General features: G+C 52.3%; 1 long non-coding RNA gene across 2 annotated transcripts in view; it reads left to right on the top strand.

Moving 5' to 3' along the window:
* Positions 1 to 1,701: 1,701 nt before the first annotated feature.
* Positions 1,702 to 18,839, top strand: part of LOC117075612 — a 35,492-nt gene continuing 18,354 nt past the window's right edge. Inside the window, exons 1-2 of one of the 2 annotated variants that reach the window (XR_004434062.1) lie at positions 1,702 to 2,227; positions 5,985 to 6,294. This is a non-coding gene — a long non-coding RNA (uncharacterized LOC117075612). The remainder of the gene's footprint in view (positions 2,228 to 5,984; positions 6,295 to 18,839) is intronic. The other variant, XR_004434061.1, reaches the window with a different exon arrangement.

Below are 18,839 nucleotides of genomic sequence, written 5' to 3'. Positions count from 1 at the left end.
CAGTGACAGCTGTGCCTCCCCAGCCCGCACCCAGCGGGTTTCCTTTTCCTGTGCACACTCTCCCGGTGGGCTGGCCTTCAGCCTAGAGAGACTCCAGGGCACTTGGAAGGGGCTCCCCGGAGGGTCTTCCTGGACGAGGGGGAGGGGACGGGCTGGAAAACAATGGGGCTTCTGTGGCTGCAGGACGCCAGACACTTCCTGTTAACCCTTTCCTGAGGTGCAGCTGCAGGGAGCACCTCCCAGGTCCCACCTTATGGGGAGGGGGAGAGGCAGCCCGAGGTGAAATCTTGTTGCGGGAATTAACTGTTGTGTTAATTGAGGCTTTTGTGAGTGTGATTAGCAGGGGTGAGGTGAATCACACCTTTTCTCACTTAATGGACTTACAGGGCTTTCTTTTCTATTGCTGAGGGCTGTGCAGTCAGGGACAGGGCAGGTCTAGCCTGGGAGAAGCGTGTGCACTGAGCTCTGAGATGTTCCAGGCTTTTCCCCAGATAGGTTACACCAGGATCTCCAGGGCATGGACAGGGATGGGGTCAGGGAACCCAGGCATCCTAGGTAAATCCAAGGAACAGCCATGTGTGCAAATCACTATTCTAGCTGCCTTGCTGGGCTTATTTAGGGGCCACGATCCCTGAACCAGTTCCCTTGGCATCCTGGGTCTCAGTTTCCCTTGGCTTGAGAAGTACTCCCAGGGGCCTACCAAGAGGACACAGGCAGTCTAGGAGCTCCCTAAGGGGCAGGAGTGAGCTGGGAGCCTTGGAAACAGTTTTTTTCCTCCTGGGAGCCCTGAGAAGTTATGTTGGGGGAATTAGCTGCTGTGTTAATTGAGGCTTCAAGCCAAATCCCCTCTGTTTACACAGAGAGTCTGAGAAATGCCCTCGGAAGATTCCGAGAGCCTCCAAAGGCCCCAGAGACTTTGCTTCTGCCCTGGAGCCTTCCGGTTTTTTACAACTAAGATAACCTCCCCCATAGTCATGAGAGAGATTCACTGATGCTTACGGCAGCCGCAGGCCCCGAAGCTATGCTGTACTTGGTCACTTCCATGCATTCACTTAACCCCCCCCATAAGCCTGGGTCAGGATAAAAAGTAGGCACTTCACTCGTTTTTTTAGGGGTCTTGCTATGTTGCCCAGGATGGTCTTTAACTCCTGAGCTCAAGTGATCCTCCCGCCTCGGCCTTCCAAAGTGCTGAGGTTCTCAGATAAGGAACCAGCTCCTTCTGGGAGCTGAGAGCCGCGCCCCAGGTCTCCTTGCCACTCCTAGGCTGCCTGTTTTTCCTCACATCCAGGGTTGATCACTCACCAGGTTACTTCATTTTCCTCTCTTCTCCCCTTTCTGCAGGATGAAAACTTCCCCAGGGGTCAATCTGTGCACCCTCAGTCCAGGGGCTGGATAAAGACAAAGTTGTTTGTTGTTCACTTGTTTATTTAAATTTATTTATTTATTTATTAATTTTTAGAGACGAAGTCTCACTCTGTCAACCAGACTAGGCACGATCTCGGCTCACTGCAACCTCCGCCTCCTGGGTTCAAGCAATTCTCTGCCTCAGCTTCCTGAGGAGTGGGATTACAAGTGCCTACCACCACGACCGGCTAATTTTTGTATTTTTAGTAGAGATGGGGTTTCACCATCTTGGCCAGGCTGATCTTGAACTTCTGACCTCGTGATCCACCTGCCTCAGCCTCCCAAAATGCTGGGATAACAGGCGTGAGCCGCCGTGCCCCACCCTGACTTATTTACTTGTTTTGTAAACATTATTTACTGAGCATGATCAAACTGCTTGACTAGAGAGGCTGCTGCAAGTCTCCCTCTGCCCCCAGCCACTCCGCACTACCCGTCCTTGCTGGTGTCTGGAATCAGCGGGGCCCTGGCCGAGTGCACAGGAAAGGAAATGGCTCATTGCTTCAGCCTTTAGACCCGAGGGCAGGGAGGGCCTGTCGGGCGGCCCGCCTAGTCAGGGGTGTGTCAGAGGCCACAGGGGCCGGGGCCCAGCAGCTGAGGCTTGGTAAGCTCTGAAGCCTGGGCTCCAGGCCAGCTTGCTGCTAACCTCCACCTGAGACCACCCCACCCCCAACCACCTTCCTTCTCTCCCCTGCTGCGGAGGCGCGCCCTTCCGGAGTGAAACTTGGTTTGGTTTCTCACGACCCAGAAGGCTTGAAGCAAACCTGCAATTACTCACCGCCTGGTCTGTGCCGGCTGCAGCTCTCAGACTCAGGACGAGGTGGCGGTAGGTGGGGTGGGGCTCCTGGGACCCTTTCACCCCTTCGTGCTGCTGGCTGGAGGAGGCCGCTGAAGTCAGCGCGCTGCCTTCCAAGCATTCTCCAGACACCTTCCAAATCCCTGCGGACACTACCTTATAAACAGATACTGGAATGTTTAAAGTGCTGTCATGCTGTTTGGGACCAGAAATTCCCTCCCATGAGGGTTAGATATGAAGCCAGTTTGGAGGGGGAAGCTGAGGGTGCATGCCCCTGGGGCTGCTTCTCTTCAGTCTGGGAGGTTTTCTTTCTTTTTCTAAGATGGAGTCTCACTCTGTCGCCCAGGCTGGAGTGCAGTGGCACAGTCTCAGCTCACTACAACCTCTGCCTCCCAGGTTTGAATGATTCTTCCTCCTCAGCCTCCCAAGTAGCTGGGACTACAGACGTGCGCCACCACACCTGGCTAATTTTTGTGTTTTTGGTAGAGACAAGGTTTCACAAAGTGCAGTGGCTCACGCCTGTAATCTCAACACTTTGGGAGGTTGAGGCAGGCAGATCACTTGAGGTCAGGAGTTCGAGACCAGCCTGGCCAACATGGTGAAATCCTGTCTCTACTAGAAATACAAAAATTAGGCTGGGCGCGGAGGCTCACGCCTGTAATCCCAGCACTTTGGGAGGCCGAGGCGGGCGGATCACGAGGTCAGGAGATCGAGACCATCCTGGCAAACACGGTGAAACCCCGTCTCTACTAAAAATACAAAAACAAAAATTAGCTGGGCGTGGTGGCAGGCACCTGTAGTCCCAGCTTCTCGGGAGGCTGAGGCAGGAGAATGGCATGAACCCAGGAGGCAGCGGAGCTTGCAGTGAGCGGAGATCGTGCCACTGCACTCTGGCCTGGGCGACAGAGCAAGACACCGTCTCAAAACAAACAAACAAAAAAAATTAGCTGGTGGTGGTGGGGTGCACCTGTAGTCCCAGCTGCTCAGGAGGCTGAATCAGGAGAATCACTGGAACCTGGGAGGATGAGGTTTCAGTGAGCCCGAGTTTGCTCCAGACTTTGAGACTCCATCTCAAAAAAAAAAAAAAAAGGCCGGGCGCCGTGGCTCACACCTGTAATCCCAGCACTTTGGGAGGCCGAGGTGGGCAGATCATGAGGGCAGGAGATCGAGACCATCCTGGCTAACACAGTGAAACCCCGTCTCTACTAAAAATACAAAAAATGAGCCAGGCATGGTGGCGGGTTCCTGTCGTCCCAGCTACTCGGGAGGCTGAGGCAGGAGAAAGGTGTGAACCGGGAGGTGGAGCTTGCAGTGAGAAAAGATCGCACCACTGCACTCCAGGCTGGGCAGCAGTGTGAGACTCTGTCTCAAAAAAAAAAAAAATTGAGCCAGGCAAAGTGGCTGATGCCTGTAATTCCAAAAGCTTTGAGTGGCCAAGGTGGGAGGATCACTTGAGGCTAGGAGATCGAGACCAACCTATGCAACATGGCGAGACCAACCCCCTCCCCTATCTCTGCAAAAAATTAGCCAGGCATGGGGGCGCACACCTGTAGTCCCAGCTACTCTAGAGGCCAAGGTGGGAGGGTGGTTTGAGCCCAGGAGTTTGAAGCTGCAGTGAGCTATGATCATGCCACTGCACTCCAGCCTGGGCAACAGAGCAAGTCCCTGTCTCAAGAAAATCGCTTATTTGTGCATGTACATGGCGTATATGAGAACATTTGTTACATGTATATAATGTAACCTCTCTCTGCTTTGCAGCTCTGGCAGGGGCAGGGTGGCAGGTGCTGTGATGAGGCCACTTGTATTGGGGGTGTTCATGGGAGGGTCTTTGTTCTCTGAGCACTGAGTGGGCACTGCTGTATCTTTGCACACAGCCTGGGATCCTCATTGGTTCTCCTCCTTTCTCCCAGGCTTGTGCCTCTTTTTCTTGACTTTTTTTTTTTTTTTTCCACCCAGGCTGCCGAGCAGTGGTGCCATCTCAGCTCACTGCAACCTCCACCTCCTGGGTTCAAGCAATTCTCCTGCCTCAGCCTCCCCAGTACAGGCATGTGTCACCACGCCTGGCTAATTTTTGTATTTTTTGTGAAGACAGGGTTTTACCATGTTGGCCAGGCTGATCTCAAACTCTTGGCCTCAAGTGATCCATTAGCCTAAGCCTCTCAAAATGCTGAGATTACAGGTGTGAGCCACTGTGCCTGGCCTTTCTTCTTTTTCTTTTTTCTTTTGTTTGTTTTTTTAGAGACAGGGTCTCACTCTGTTGCCCAAGCTGCTGTGCAGTGGCATGATCATAGCTCACTGAAGCCCTGAACTCCTATGCTCAAGTGATCCTCCCACCTCAGCCTCCCAAGTAGCTGGGCACTATAGGTGCACATCACCATGCCTGGCTAATTTTTAAATTTTTTTGCAGATACGGAGTCTTGCTATATTGCTGAGGCTGGTCTCCAATTCCTGGCTTCAAGTGAGCCTCCTGCCTCTGCCTCCCAAAGTGCTGTGAAACTCCGTCTCAAAAGAAAAAAAAAAAAAAAATTTTTTTTTTCAGAGACGGAGATCTCTCTGTGTTGCCCAGGCTGTCCTCAAGCAATCTTCCTGCCTCAGCCTCCCAAAGTGTTGGGATGACAAGCATAAGCCACTGCGTCCAGTCTGTGGTTTCTCCATGTGCGGCCAGATCATTCTTTGTGCAGGGAGTTACCCCGTGCATCTTAGATGTTGACTGGCAGCCCTGGCCTCAACCCTGTGCCAATGAAAGATGTCTCCAGATGTTGCCAAATGTTGGGGCGGGGTGGGGCACAGCCTTGCCGCCTGCTTCAACTGTTCTACCTGTCCACACTCACACCAACCTGCAAAGTAACTTGGAGCGTGTGTTTTCTTTTTCTTTTTTTTTTTTTTGAGACGGAGTCTTGCTCTGTCACCCAGGCTGGACTGCAGTGGCCGGATCTCGGCTTACTGCAAGCTCTGCCTCCTGGGTTTACGCCATTCTCCTGCCTCAGCCTCCTGAGTAGCTGGGACTACAGGCGCCCGCCACCTCACCCGGCTAGTTTTTTGTATTTTTTAGTAGAGACGGGGTTTCACCGGGTTAGCCAGGATGGTCTCGATCTCCTGACCTCGTGATCCGCCCGTCTCGGCCTCCCAAAGTGCTGGGATTACAGGCTTGAGCCACCGCGCCCGGCCAGTGTTTTATTTTTCTTTTTCTTTTTTTTTTTTTTTCTGAGACGAGGTCTTGCTTTCTCCCAGGTTAAAGTGCAGTGGCGTGATCTCGGCTCACTGCAAGCTCCGCCTCCCAGGTTCATGCCATTCTCCTACCTCAGCCTCCCAAGTAGGTGGGACTACAGGCGCCCGCCACCAGCCCCGGCTAATTTTTTGTATTTTTAGTAGAGACAGGGTTTCACCATTAGCCAGGATGGTCCCGATCTCCTGACCTCTAGATCTGCCCGCCTCGGCCTCCCGAAGTGCTGGGATTACAGGCACGAGCCATCGCGCCCGGCCAGGAACATGTGTTTTCTCATCTTGGGCCTGGATCGAGTCCTTGTGGTGGAGGTGATCTGCGGGTTCCAGAATCTTAGGAAGGGATTGGTGAGACCATAGCATGGCCCATTGCACTGTCCCTCGACCTGGAGCAAGGGGTGCCAGCCTCCCATTTCCTGTTGGGCGGGCTTGCTGGACAGCAGCCTGAGGTGGGTGGAGTCAGGCTGCCTTGTTGTATTTCCTGGTTCCCGGGGTGGGTGGTGGCAGTGGCGGCCCTGGAGCCAGAGGGCGTGGAGTGCCCTGACGCTGCCTCCGTATTTACTAGGTGGGTGCTAGGGTGTGTGCTCCAAGACCGATGGCCCCTGTGGGCGTGGAGGAGAAACTAGGGACTCAAGCGAATCTCCCTGCCTGCCTTCTGCCCTCATGTCCCACTCTGCCTTGGCTCCAGGCCAGGGGCTGCTGGAATGGTGACTCAGAGCAACTGAGAAGAGGAGAGAAACAGAATGGAGGTCCTCTTCATCCTACAATCTCTGCCATCCCAGCATCCCCATAAAGGCCAGGACCCTTCAGGCCACATCTCAAGACCGGCCACACTGCCCTCTCCTGCTTCCTCCTCCTCTACCCGCCCTCTTTCGGTGGGATTTTTTTTTCTGGTACCAAGCTAAGGGAGGAAGGCGGAACTGAGTGTGGGGCGTGGAATGTCTCTGAGGTTGGAATATATTTAGGACGGGAGGAGAGTGTGTGTGTGGTGCTGGCCAGGCCCTGGCGCCAGCCCGGCGGGCTTAAGGGGTGATGCTGGAGGGCCCTGAGCTAGTGTGGGGAGGCTCCTGACTTCTGCCTTCTCCCTTTTTTTTTTTTCTTTGAGATGGAGTCTCACTCCGTTTCCCAGGCTGGAGTGCAGTGGCACGGTCTCGGTTCACTGCAACCTCTGCCTTCTGGGTTCAAGCGATTCTCCTGCCTCAGCCTCTGGAGTAGCTGGGATTACAGGCATCTGCCACCAGGCCCAGCTAATTTTTTGTATTTTTAGTAGAGACAGGGTTTCACCATATTGGCCAAACTGGTTTCGAACTCCTGACCTCATGATCCGCCTGCCTCGGCCTCCCAAAGCACTGGGATTACAGGTGTGAGCCACTGTGCCCAGCCACCTTTTCCCTTTTAATGACAGCCTCTCAGCTTTGGGGAGGAGGAGTGGCAATCCCTAGGCCCCCACCAGGGCTGAGGCAGGGCCTGTGCGGGCCAGATACATTTAACATCTTCAAAACAAACCAGCAAGACTAACATCGGGATCACCTACAGCTGTAAACACGAGGCCCAGAGAGGTTAAGCGGCTTTCCCAAGGCTGCTCAGGAAAGAGGTGATGATGAAAGGGTTCTCTTGCTGGCCCGGCTGGCTGCCACCATTCACGCACGCAGTGTTCATTCATGCAACACCTTTGTGGGCAAAGCCTAGCCTGTGCCAGCCCCCAACAACGTGTGGGAGAACAAGAAGCCAACTAGACCCAGGTCTGCAAACCACAGCCCATAGGCGGCATTCTTCCCGTTGTTTCTGCACAGCCCTTGGGCCAAGAATAGTTTTTACATTTTTAAGTGGTTGAAAACAAAAGAAGAGTATTCCATGATACGTAACAATTATAAGAAATTGCAATTTCAGCCTTCATGAATTCAGGGTACACAGGTTACACCCATTTGAGTCCATATTATCTGTGGTTGCCTTTTTGCTGCTGTGGTAGATTGCAGCTGTTTTGACAGAGACCCTGCAAAGCTAAACAACTTTCCTATTTGTCCCCTCCTCCCCCTCACTTTTTTTTTTTTTTTTTTTGAGACGGAGTCTTGCTCTGTCGCCGGGGCTGGAGTGCAGTGGCCGGATCTCAGCTCACCGCAAGCTCCGCCTCCCGGGTTCACGCCATTCTCCTGCCTCAGCCTCCCGAGTAGCTGGGACTACAGACGCCCGCCACCTCGCCCGGCTAGTTTTTTGTATTTTTTAGTAGAGACGGGGTTTCACAGTGTTCGCCAGGATGGTCTCGATCTCCTGACCTCGTGATCCGCCCGTCTCGGCCTCCAAAGTGCTGGGATTACAGGCTTGAGCCACCGCGCCCGGCTTTTTTTTTTTTTTTTTGAGACAGAGTTTTGCTCTTGTTGCCCAGGCTGGAGTGCAGTGGCACAATCTCGGGTCACTGCAACCTCTGCCTCCTTGGATCAAGCGATTCTCCTGCCTCAGCCTCCTGAGTAGCTGGGATTACAGGCACCTGCAACTATGGCCAGCTAATTTTTATATTTTAAGTAGAGATGGGGCCGGGCGCGGTGGCTCAAGCCTGTAATCCCAGCACTTTGGGAGGCCGAGACGGGCGGATCACGAGGTCAGGAGATCGAGACCATCCTGGCTAACACGGTGAAACCCCGTCTCTACTAAAAATACAAAAAACTAGCCGGGCGAGGTGGCGGGCGCCTGTGGTCCCAGCTACTCGGGAGGCTGAGGCAGGAGAATGGCGTGAACCCGGGAGGCGGAGCTTGCAGTGAGCTGAGATCCGGCCACTGCACTCCAGACCGGGCGACAGAGCAAGACTCCGTCTCAAAAAAAAAAAAAAAAAAAAAAAAAAGTAGAGATGGGATTTCACCATGTTGGCCAGGCTAGACTGGAACTCCCGACCTGAGGTAATTGAGCCGCCTAAGCCTCCCAAAGTGCTAGGATTACAGGCATGAGCCACCACCACACCCGGCTTTTTTTTTTTTTTTTAGATGGTGTCTCACTGTTGCCCAGGCTGGAGTGCAGTGGCGCGATCTCGGCTCACTGCACCCTCTGCCTCCCAGGTTCAAGTGATTCTCCTGCCTCAGCCTCCTGAGTAGCTGGGATTATAGGCGCGTGCCACCACATCCGGCTAATTTTTTGTATTTTTAGTAGGGACAAGGTTTTGCCTTGTTGGTCACGCTGGTCTGGAACTCCCGATCTTAAGTGATCCGCCCGTCTCGGCCTCCCAAAGTGCTGGAATTACAGGTGTGCGCCACCACTCTGGGCCACACCTGGCTAATTTTTTTGTTTGTTTGAGACAGAGTTTCGCTCTTGTTGCACAGGCTGGAGTACAGCGGCATGACCTCGGCTCACTGCAACCTCCCCCTCCCAAATGTTGACAACATTTGTCCCAAATATTGACAAAGACTCTTTGTCAACATTTTTTTTTTTTTTTTTAAGGCCATGTGCAGTAGCTATTTCCAGCACTTTCGGAGGCCCAGGCATGAGGATCGCTTGAGCCCAGGAGTTTGAGACCAGCCTGGGCAACATGGAGAAACCCTGTCTCTAGAAAATATACAAAAAATTATCTGGGTGTGGTGGCAGGTGCTTGTGGTCCCAGCTACTTGGGAGGCTGAGGTGGGAGGATCTGCTGAGTCCAGGAGGTCAAGGCTACAGTGAGCTGTGATCACACCACTGCACTCCAGCTTGGGTGACAGAAGAAGACCTTGCCTCAAAAAAAAAAAAAAAAGTTTATTTTTATTTATTTATTTATTTTTGAGACGGAGTCTCACTCTGTCGCAGGCTGGAGTGCAGTGGCACAATCTCGGCTCACAGCAAGCTCCGCCTCCTGGGTTCACGTCATTCCTCTGTCTCAGCCTCCCGAGTAACTGGGACTACAGGCGCCCACCACCACGCCCGGCTAATTTTTTGTATTTTTAGTAGAGATGGGGTTTCACCATGTTAGCCAGAATGATCTCAATCTCTTGACCTTGTGATCTGCCCGCCTCGGCCTCCCAAAGTGCTGGGATTACAGGCGTGAGCCACTGCACCCGGCCTTAATTTTTAAAGATAGGGGTCTCACTATGTTGCCCAGACTGGACTCAAACTTCTGAGCTCAAGCAGTCCTCTAGTGTCAGCCTCCCAAGTAGCTGGACTCAGGTTTTTATTTTAACAATGTAAGACTCTATCATCCTTATAAGAAACTTCTTAAAAAATGGATAATCCTCCCAGACTCCCTGATATGGGAGTTGAAGGGGCAGATGTGGGGTGGAGGGAGAGAGGAGCTGGTGTTGGAACCATCTAAACCGGGGCTTGCTAAATCCAGCCTGCCACCTGTTTCTGCACAGCCTGTGAGTTAAGAATGGCTTTTTCATTTTTAAATGGTTGGGGGAAAAAAAATCAAAAGGGAAATTTCACGACATGGGGAAAAGTATATGCAATTCAAATTTTAGTGTCCATAAATAAAGTTTTATTGGCACGGAGCTGTGCTCATTCATTTACCCTGTATCCGTGGCTGCTTTTACGCTCCACCGCGGAATTGAGTCATTGAACAGACTGTCTGGCCCTCGAAGCTGAAAATATTTACTGTCTGGCTCATTGGAGAAGAAGCTTGTGGACCCCTCTTCTAAGGGGCCTGAGACCCTCATGTCAGTCTGACCCTGATTCAGGCTGTCCCAGGATCATTTCTTCATTGGCATGGCAAAGAGGTTGGTGTGATTTGGAGGCAGGAGGACTGGCTAAGGACTGATCCTTAACACTGGCTGCCCCCTGGGAAGGAGGGACATTGGGCTCTTCAAGGTGAAACAGGATTGAGGACTGAGGTGGGCAGGCTGGCTATGGGCACGGCAGGAGCAAAGGCCAGGAGGCCAGACTTCTGCCTCAACTCAAGCTCCCCCCTCTCAGTTTGAGTTCAACTTCAGCAACATAGCAAAACCCCATCTCTACAAAAAAAATTAGCCGTGCATGGTGGCACGTGCCTGTAGTCTCAGCTACTTGGGAAGCTGAGATGGGAGGAATTGTTTGAGACCAGGAGTTCCAGGCTGCAGTGAGCCATGATTGCGCCACCGCCCTCCAGACTGGGCAACAGAGTGAGACCTTGTCTCTCAAAAAAACAACAAAAAAAAAAACAAAGAGACTGGGCATGGTGGCTCACGAATGTAATCCCAGCACTTTGGGAGGCTGAGGCGGGTGGATCACAAGGTCAGGAGATCAAGACCATCCTGGCTAACACAGTGAAACCCCATCTCTACTAAAAATACAAAAAAATTGGCCGGGCGCGGTGGCTCAAGCCTGTAATCCCAGCACTTTGGGAGGCTGAGACGGGCAGATCACGAGGTCAGGAGATCGAGACCATCCTGGCTAACATGGTGAAACCCCCGTCTCTACTAAAAAATACAAAAAACTAGCCGGGCGAGGTGGCAGGCGCCTGTAGTCCCAGCTACTCGGGAGGCTGAGGCAGGAGAATGACGTAAACCCGGGAGGCGGAGCTTGCAGTGAGCAGAGATCCGGCCACTGCACTCCAGTCTGGGCGACAGAGCAAAACTCTGTCTCAAAAAAAAAAAAAAAAATACAAAAAAATTAGCCAGGCGTGGTGGCGGGTGCCTGTAGTCCCAGCTACTCAGGAGGCTGAGGAAGGAGAATGGCGTGAACCTGGGAGGCGGAGCTTGTAGTGAGCCGAGATCGTGCCACTGCACTCCAGCCTGGGCGACAGAGCGAGACTCTGTCTCAAAAAAAAAAAAAAAAGCCAGGCGCAGTGGCTCACACCTGTAATCCCAGCATTTTGGGAGGCTGGGGCAGGCAGATCACCTGAGGTCAGGAGTTCAAGACCAGCCTGGCTAACTTGGCAAAACTCTGTCTCTACTAAAAATAAAAAAATTTGCTGGGCATGGTGGCGCATGTCTATAATCCTAGCTACTCGGGAGGCTGAGGCACGAGAATCACTTGAACTCAGGAGGAGGAGGTTGCAGTGAGTCAAGATCATGCCATTGCACTCCAGCCTGGGCAACACAGGGAGACTCTGTCTCACAAAATAATTAATTAATTAATTAAAAATACATAAATGGAAAGAGAGAGAGAGAGAAAATAAAAAAGAAAGAGGCGGGGCGCAGTGACTCACGCCTGTAATCCCAGCACTTTGGGAGATCAAGGCGAGTGGATCACTTGAGGCCAGGAGTTCGAGACCAGCCTGGCCAACATGGTGAAACCGCATCTTTACTAAAAGTACCATAAAAATTAGCCGGGTGTGGTGGCGCTTGCCTGTAGTCTCAGCTGCTTGGGAGACTAAGGTAGGAGAATCACTTGAACCCAGGAGGCAGAGGTTGCAGTGGGCCGAGATCGTGCCACTGCACTCCAGCCTGGGCGACAGAGCGGGACTGTCTCAAAAAAAAAAAAAAAAGAGAAAAATCAGCAAGCAAGCTCCCCTGTCACATCTCCTGGCGGATGGGTCAGATCTATTCCATGGGTCACCTCTGCTAACCAGTCCCCCAGGCCCATCTGCTGTCTCTGTGTTTCTCTACCCCCATCTACTATCACTGTCTACACCAGGCTCCATCTCTTTCATTGTCTTGGATCTGGAGATGTGCCCTGAGCTCCCTTAGTTGGTCCCCAGCCTCTCTTATCTCCTCTTCTCAGCGCGACCAGTGCATTTTTCTTTCTTTTCCTTTTGTTTTTGTTCTTTATTTTTTGAGACGGAGTCTCGCTCTGTTGCCCAAGCTGGAGTGCAGTGGCGCAATCTCCACTCACTGCAAGCTGCACCTCCTGGGTTCAAGTGATTCTCCTGCCTCAGTCTCCTAAGTAGCTGAGACTACAGGAGCACACTACCATGCCCGGCTAATTTTTGTAGTTTTAGTAGAGACAAGGTTTCACTGTATTGACCAGGATGGTCTCGAACTCCTGACCTTGTGATCTACCCACCTCAGCCTCCCAAAGTGCTGGGATTACAGGCGTGAGCCACCGCGCTTGGCCGTTTGTTTGTTTGTTTGTTTTTTTTGAGACGGAGTCTCACTCTGTCGCCAGGCTGGAGTGCAGTGGCACAATCTTGGCTCACTGCAAACTCTGACTCCCAGATTCAAGCGATTCTCCTGCCTCAGCCTCCCGGGTATCTGGGACTACATGCGCCCACCACCACGCCCGGCTAATTTTTGTATGTTTAATAGAGATGGATTTCGCCATGTTGGCCAGGCTGGTCTCAAACTCCTGACTGCAGGTGATCATCTACCTCGACCTACCAAAGTGCTGGGATTACAGGCGTGAGCCACTGTGTTCGGCCTTTTTTTTTTTTAACTTTTTTAGAAAAACTTTTTTCGGCCAGGCGCGGTGGCTCAAGCCTGTAATCCCAGCACTTTGGGAGGCCGAGACGGGCGGATCACGAGGTCAGGAGATCGAGACCATCCTGGCTAACATGGTGAAACCCCGTCTCTACTAAAAAAATACAAAAAAAACTAGCCGGGCGAGGTGGCGGGCGCCTGTAGTCCCAGCTACTCGGGAGGCTGAGGCAGGAAAATGGCGTAAACCCGGGAGGCGGAGCTTGCAGTGAGCTGAGATCCGGCCACTGCACTCCAGCCCGGGTGACAGAGCGAGACTCCGTCTCAAAAAAAAAAAAAAAGAAAAACTTTTTTCCTCATTCCATACTTCATTTCAAAATAACCATTTTAAAGAGAACATTTCAGTGACATTTAGAACATTCACATTGTTGTGCAGCCGCCACCACCATCCATCTCCAGAACTCTTTTCGTTTTTTTTTTTTTTTTTTTTGAGACGGAGTCTCGCTCTGTCGCCCAGGCTGGAGTGCAGTGGCCGGATCTCAGCTCACTGCAAGCTCCGCCTCCCGGTTTACGCCATTCTCCTGCCTCAGCCTCCCGAGTAGCTGGGACTACAGGCGCCCGCCATCTCGCCCGGCTAATTTTTTGTATTTTTTTTTTAGTAGAGACGGGGTTTCACCGTGTTAGCCAGGATGGTCTCGATCTCCTGACCTCGTGATCCGCCCGTCTCGGCCTCCTAAAGTGCTGGGATTACAGGCTTGAGCCACCGCGCCCGGCCCAGAACTCTTTTCATCTTGGAAAACTGAAACACTGTCCTCATTAAATACTCCCCATTCCCCCTCCCAGCAGCCCCTGGCACCCACAAATCTGCTTCCTGTCTCTGTGGATTTGACTATTGTGAACATTTCATATCGATGGAATCATCTACTCTGTGGCCTTTTGTGTCTGGCTTCTTTCAGCATGATTTTTTTAAAATTTTATAATTTTTTTTTTTTTTTTTGAGACGGAGTCTCGCTCTGTCGCCCAGGCTGGAGTGCAGTGGCGCAATCTCGGCTCACTGCAAGCTCCACCTCCCGGGTTCAGGCCTTTCTCCTGCCTCAGCCTCCCGAGCAGCTGGGACTATAGGCGCCCGCCACCACGCCCGGCTAATTTTTTGTATTTTTAGTAGAGATGGGGTTTCACTGTGTTAGCCAGGATGGTATGGATCTCCTGACCTCGTGATCCGCCCGCCTCAGCCTCCCAAAGTGCTGGGATTACAGGCATGAGCCGCCAAGCCCAGCCTAAAAAATTTAGTTTTAGAAACAATCTCACTCTGTTGCCTGGGCTGGGGTGCAGTGGTGTGAAAATAGCTCAGTGCAGCCTCAACCTCCTGGGCTCAAGCAATCCTCCAGCCTCAGCCTCCTGAGTAGCTGGGACTATGGGTGTGTACCACAATGCTTGACTAATAAAACTTTTTTTTTTTTTTTTTTTTTGGCTGGGCTCGGTGGCTCATGCCTGTAATCCCAGCACTTTGGGAGGCCGAGGCAGGTGGATCACAAGGTCAGGAGTTCAAGACCAGCCTGACCAACCTGGTGAAACCCCGTCTGTACTAAAAATATGAAAATTAGTCGGGTGTGGTGGCGTGCACCTGCAATCTCAGCTCCTCAGGAGGCTGGGGAGACTCCTTCTGAAAAAAAAAAAAAAAAAATTCCGGCGCGGTAGGTCACGCCTGTAATCCCAGCACTTTGGGAGGCTGAGGCGGTGGAATCACAAGTTCAGGAGATCGAGACCATCCTGGCTAACACGGTGAAACTCTGTCTCTACTAAAAATACAAAAAATTAGTTGGCCGGGCGCAGTGGCTCGAGCCTGTAATCCCAGCACTTTGGGAGGCCAAGACGGGCGGATCACAAAGTCAGGAGATCGAGACCATCCTGGCTAACACAGTGAAACCCCGTCTCTACTAAAAATACAAAAAAAAAAAAAAACTAGCGGGCCGAGGTGGCGGGCGCCTGTAGTCCCAGCTACTCGGGAGGCTGAGGCAGGAGAATGGCGTAAACCCGGGAGGCGGAGCTTGCAGTGAGCTGAGATCCGGCCACCGCACTCCAGCCTGCGTGACAGAGCGAGACTCCGTCTCAAAAAAAAAAGACAGGGTCTTGCTTTGTTGCCCAGGCTGGTGTCGAACTGGCTTCAAGTCATTCTCCTACCTTGACTTCTCAAAGTGCTGTGATCACAGGCATGAGCCACTGTGCCCAGCCTAGCATCATTTTTTTTTTTTTTTTTTTTTTAGGTTCATGCATGTTGCAACATGGACCAGTGCTTTTTTATTATTATTATTATTATTATTATTATTATTATATATTTTTATGAGGTAGAGTTTTGTTCTATCTCCCGGGCTGGAGTGCCGTGATGCTATCTCGGCTCACTGAAACCTCTGCCTCCCGGGTTCAAGCGATGTTCGAGCCTCAGCCTCCCAAGTGGCTGGGATTACAGGCACCTACCACCATGCCTGGCTAATTTTTCTGTTTTTAGTAGAGACGAGGTTTCACCATGTTGGCCAGGATGGTCTTGAACTCCCAACCTCAGGTGATCTACCCGCCTCAGCCTTCCAAAGTGCTGGGATTACAGGTGTGAGCCACTGCACCTGGCCCAGAATACTTTCATCATCCCAAACTGAATACTCTGTCTCTGTTAAACATCAAATCAATATTCTCTACACCACCAGCCCCAGCCCCTTCTACCATTCTACTTCCTGTCTCTAAGCCAGTGAGCTTTCCTTTTTTTGTTTTGGAGACAGTTTTTCTCTGTTGTCCAGGCTGGAGTGCAGTGGTGTGGTCTTGGCTCACTCCAGCCTCTGCTTCTTGGGTTCAAGCGATTCTCCTGCCTCAGCCTCCCCAGCAGCTGGTATTACAGGCCCCTACCACCATGCCTGGTTCATTTTTGTATTTTTAGTAGAGATGGGGTTTCACCATGTTGGTCAGGCTGGTCTTGAACTCCTGACCTCAGGTGATCCACCCGCCTCGGCCTCCCAAAGTGCTGGGATTACAGATGGGAGCCACTGCGCCTGGCCTCCTTTTGGTTTGTTGATGTAGGCTGGGCTGATTGATCCTCCCGCATCTGATGGTGAGCCCTTGAGGGCTGGAACAGGATCCCTCTTCCTCAGCACTGTGCACTCCCGGCTCCCAGGCCTGTGCTTGATCCTCACCTGATGCTCAAAATGTAGTTGAAGGAACGGCAGAAAATTCCAGATGGGTGGGCAAAGGATACAGTCCGCTGCTGGGGAGGATAGATGGGCTGAGGCAGGAGATGAATGATTGTGGCACTGGGTGGGTTTAGGGAGCTCTCAGGCTGTAGGTGGGGTTGGGTACATGAGCAGAGATCTCAGGGGGCTGGCTGGGTAGGGGCTGCAGATGCCCAGAGAGAGGAAGAAGGGTCTTTGGAAGCAGAGAAGTGGGCACAGAGAGATGGGCTCCCCAGGCAGAAGTGCAGCCATGTGGCCAGGCGAAGGTGGGACCAAGGGACGGGAGGTGCGGAGGCTCCATGGTCACATTCTTAGTCATCCTCCATGTGCGTTCAAAGCCAGGGAAGGGAGTGGTGTGGTGGCTCATGCACTTTTGGAGGCTGAGGCAGGCAGATCACGTGAGGTCAGGGGTTCAAGACCAGCCTGGCCAACATGGTGAAACCCTGTCTCTACTAAAAATACAAAAATTAGCTGGGTGTGGCAGGTGCCTGTAATCCCAGCTACTTGGGAGGCTGAGGCAGCAGAATCGCTTGAACCCAGAAGGCAGAGGTTGCAGTGAGCTGAGATGGCGCCACTGTCTGTTTGGGAGACAGAAAGAGACTTAATAATAGGTCGGGCACAGTGGCTCATGCGTGTAATCCCAGCACTTTGGGAGGCCCAGGCGGGCAGATCATGAGGTCAGGAGATCGAGACCATCCTGGCTAACATGGTGAGACCCTGTCTCTACTAAAAAAAAAAAAAAAAAAAAAATACAAAAATCAGCCGGGCGTGGTGGCAGGCGCCTGTAGTCTCAGCCACTCGGGAGGCTGAGGCAGGAGAATGGCATGAACCTGGGAGGTGGAGCTTGCAGTGAGCGAGATTGCGCCACTGCACTACAGCCTGGGTCACAGAGTGAGACTCTGTCTCAAAAAAAAAAAAAAAGATAATAATAACAATAATAGGCCGGGCGCGGTGGCTCAAGCCTGTAATCCCAGCACTTTGGGAGGCCGAGACGGGCGGATCACGAGGTCAGGATATCGAGACCATCCTGGCTAACACGGTGAAACCCCGTCTCTACTAAAAACACAAAAAAAACTAGCCGGGCGAGATGGCGGGCGCCTGTAGTCCCAGCTACTCGGGAGGCTGAGGCAGGAGAATGGCGTAAACCCGGGAGGCGGAGCTTGCAGTGAGCTGAGATCCGGCCACTGCACTCCAGTCCGGGCAACAGAGCGAGACTCCGCCTCAAAAAAAAAAAAAAAAAAAAAAAAAAAAAAAACAATAATAAAATAAAAAATAACAAAACCTGGGAAGGCCCTGGGGGAGAGGACTCTAGCCCGTAATCCCAGCACTTTGGGAGGCCAAGACAGGAGGATCGCTTGATCCCAGGAGGTCGAGGCTGCAGTAAGCTATGATCGTGCCACTGCTCTCCAGCCTGGGTGACAGAGCAAGACCCTGTCTGTAAAAAAAAAAAAAAAAAAAAAAAAAAAGCCCTGAAGGCCAGTCTTGGGCTGAGTCCTGTCAAGGCCTGGCAGCCAGGGCCTGACAGTGTCCTTGTGTCCTTGCTGGGAGGTGAATTCCTAGTGTAGGCTTGACCCACTTTAGCTGAGGAAGCCACAGGATTTGCCATTTCCAGGGGCCAGCTCTGCCCGAGGAGAGAGGCCTTCCTCATAAAGTCAGGCTTGGCTTTCTCCCAGCTGGCTGGCCTCCTTCTCCCTGATTCTAAATGCGGGCTTGTCACCGTGTGTCTGCATGTAGGCGCACGAGCGCACATCTGTGTGTGTGGGGGTGTTTGCGATGCTGTGGGCAGCGTGGGGGTGGCATCTGTTAGCAAGCTGGGGGCCATTTCTACCCCACGGTTCTTTTTATATCTCACATTTACAGAAAGCCTGGACTTCTGAGCCTGGGCCTGTCAGTGGGCTGTCTGAGGCTTTGAAGGAAGGGACCGAGAGGCGGAGGCGTCTGAAACCCTGACAGGGAGGGAGGATAGTTGGGTCAGGGGCGGCTGTTAGCTTCCTTCCACTGGCACTGATGGCACGCAGCCCGGGGCCACAGCCCTGCGGTGTCAGATGGTGCAGAGCTATATTTTAAGACACTGGCACCATGGTTCACGCCTCTAATCTCAGCACTGAGGTTGGAGGAGGCTGAGGTTGGGAGGCTGAGGTGGGAGGGTCACTGGAGCTCAGGGATTTAAGACCAGCCTAGGCAACATAGTGAGACTCCATCTTTATATATATATAGCAATTATATATATATATAATCTCCTGCTTCAGCCTCCTGAGAAGCTGGGATTACAGGCTTGTGCCACCACGCCCAGCTAATTTTGTGTTTTTTTTTTTTTTTTTTGAGACGGAGTCTCGCTCTGTCGCCCAGGCTGGAGTGCAGTGGCTGGATCTCAGCTCACTGCAAGCTCCGCCTCCCGGGTTTACGCCATTCTCCTGCCTCAGCCTCCTGAGTAGCTGGGACTACAGGCACCCGCCACCTCGCCCGGCTAGTTTTTTTGTATTTTTTTAGTAGAGACGGGGTTTTACCGTATTAGCCAGGATGGTCTCGAACTCCTGACCTCGTGATCCGCCCGTCTCGGCCTCCCAAAGTGCTGGGATTACAGTCTTGAGCCACCGCGCCCGGCCGGATAATTTTGTATTTTTAGTAGAGATGGGGTTTCACCATGTTGGTCAGGCTAGTCTTGAACTCCTGACCTCAGGTGATCTGCCTGCCCTGGTCTCCCAAGGTGCTGGGATTACAGGTGGGAGCCACTGCTCCCGGCCCTATATATATATTACTTAGTTGAGTATGGTGGCTGAAACCTGTAGTCCCAGCTACTTGGGAGGCTGAGGTGGGAGAATCGCTTGAGCCCAGGAGATTGAGGCTGCAGTGAGCTATGATCGTGCCACTGCACTCCAGCCTGGGTGACAGAGATCCTGACTCAATAAATAAATAACACTGGGCATGGTGGCTCATGCTTGTAATCCCAGCACTTTGGGAGGCTGAGGAGGGCAG

The sequence above is a fragment of the Trachypithecus francoisi genome, unplaced genomic scaffold (genome assembly GCF_009764315.1).
Source record: "Trachypithecus francoisi isolate TF-2019V2 unplaced genomic scaffold, Tfra_2.0 Lachesis_group5, whole genome shotgun sequence".
Lineage (NCBI taxonomy): Eukaryota > Metazoa > Chordata > Mammalia > Primates > Cercopithecidae > Trachypithecus > Trachypithecus francoisi.
Note: the sequence above shows the minus strand (reverse complement) of the source record. Positions and strands in the feature narration are given on the sequence as shown.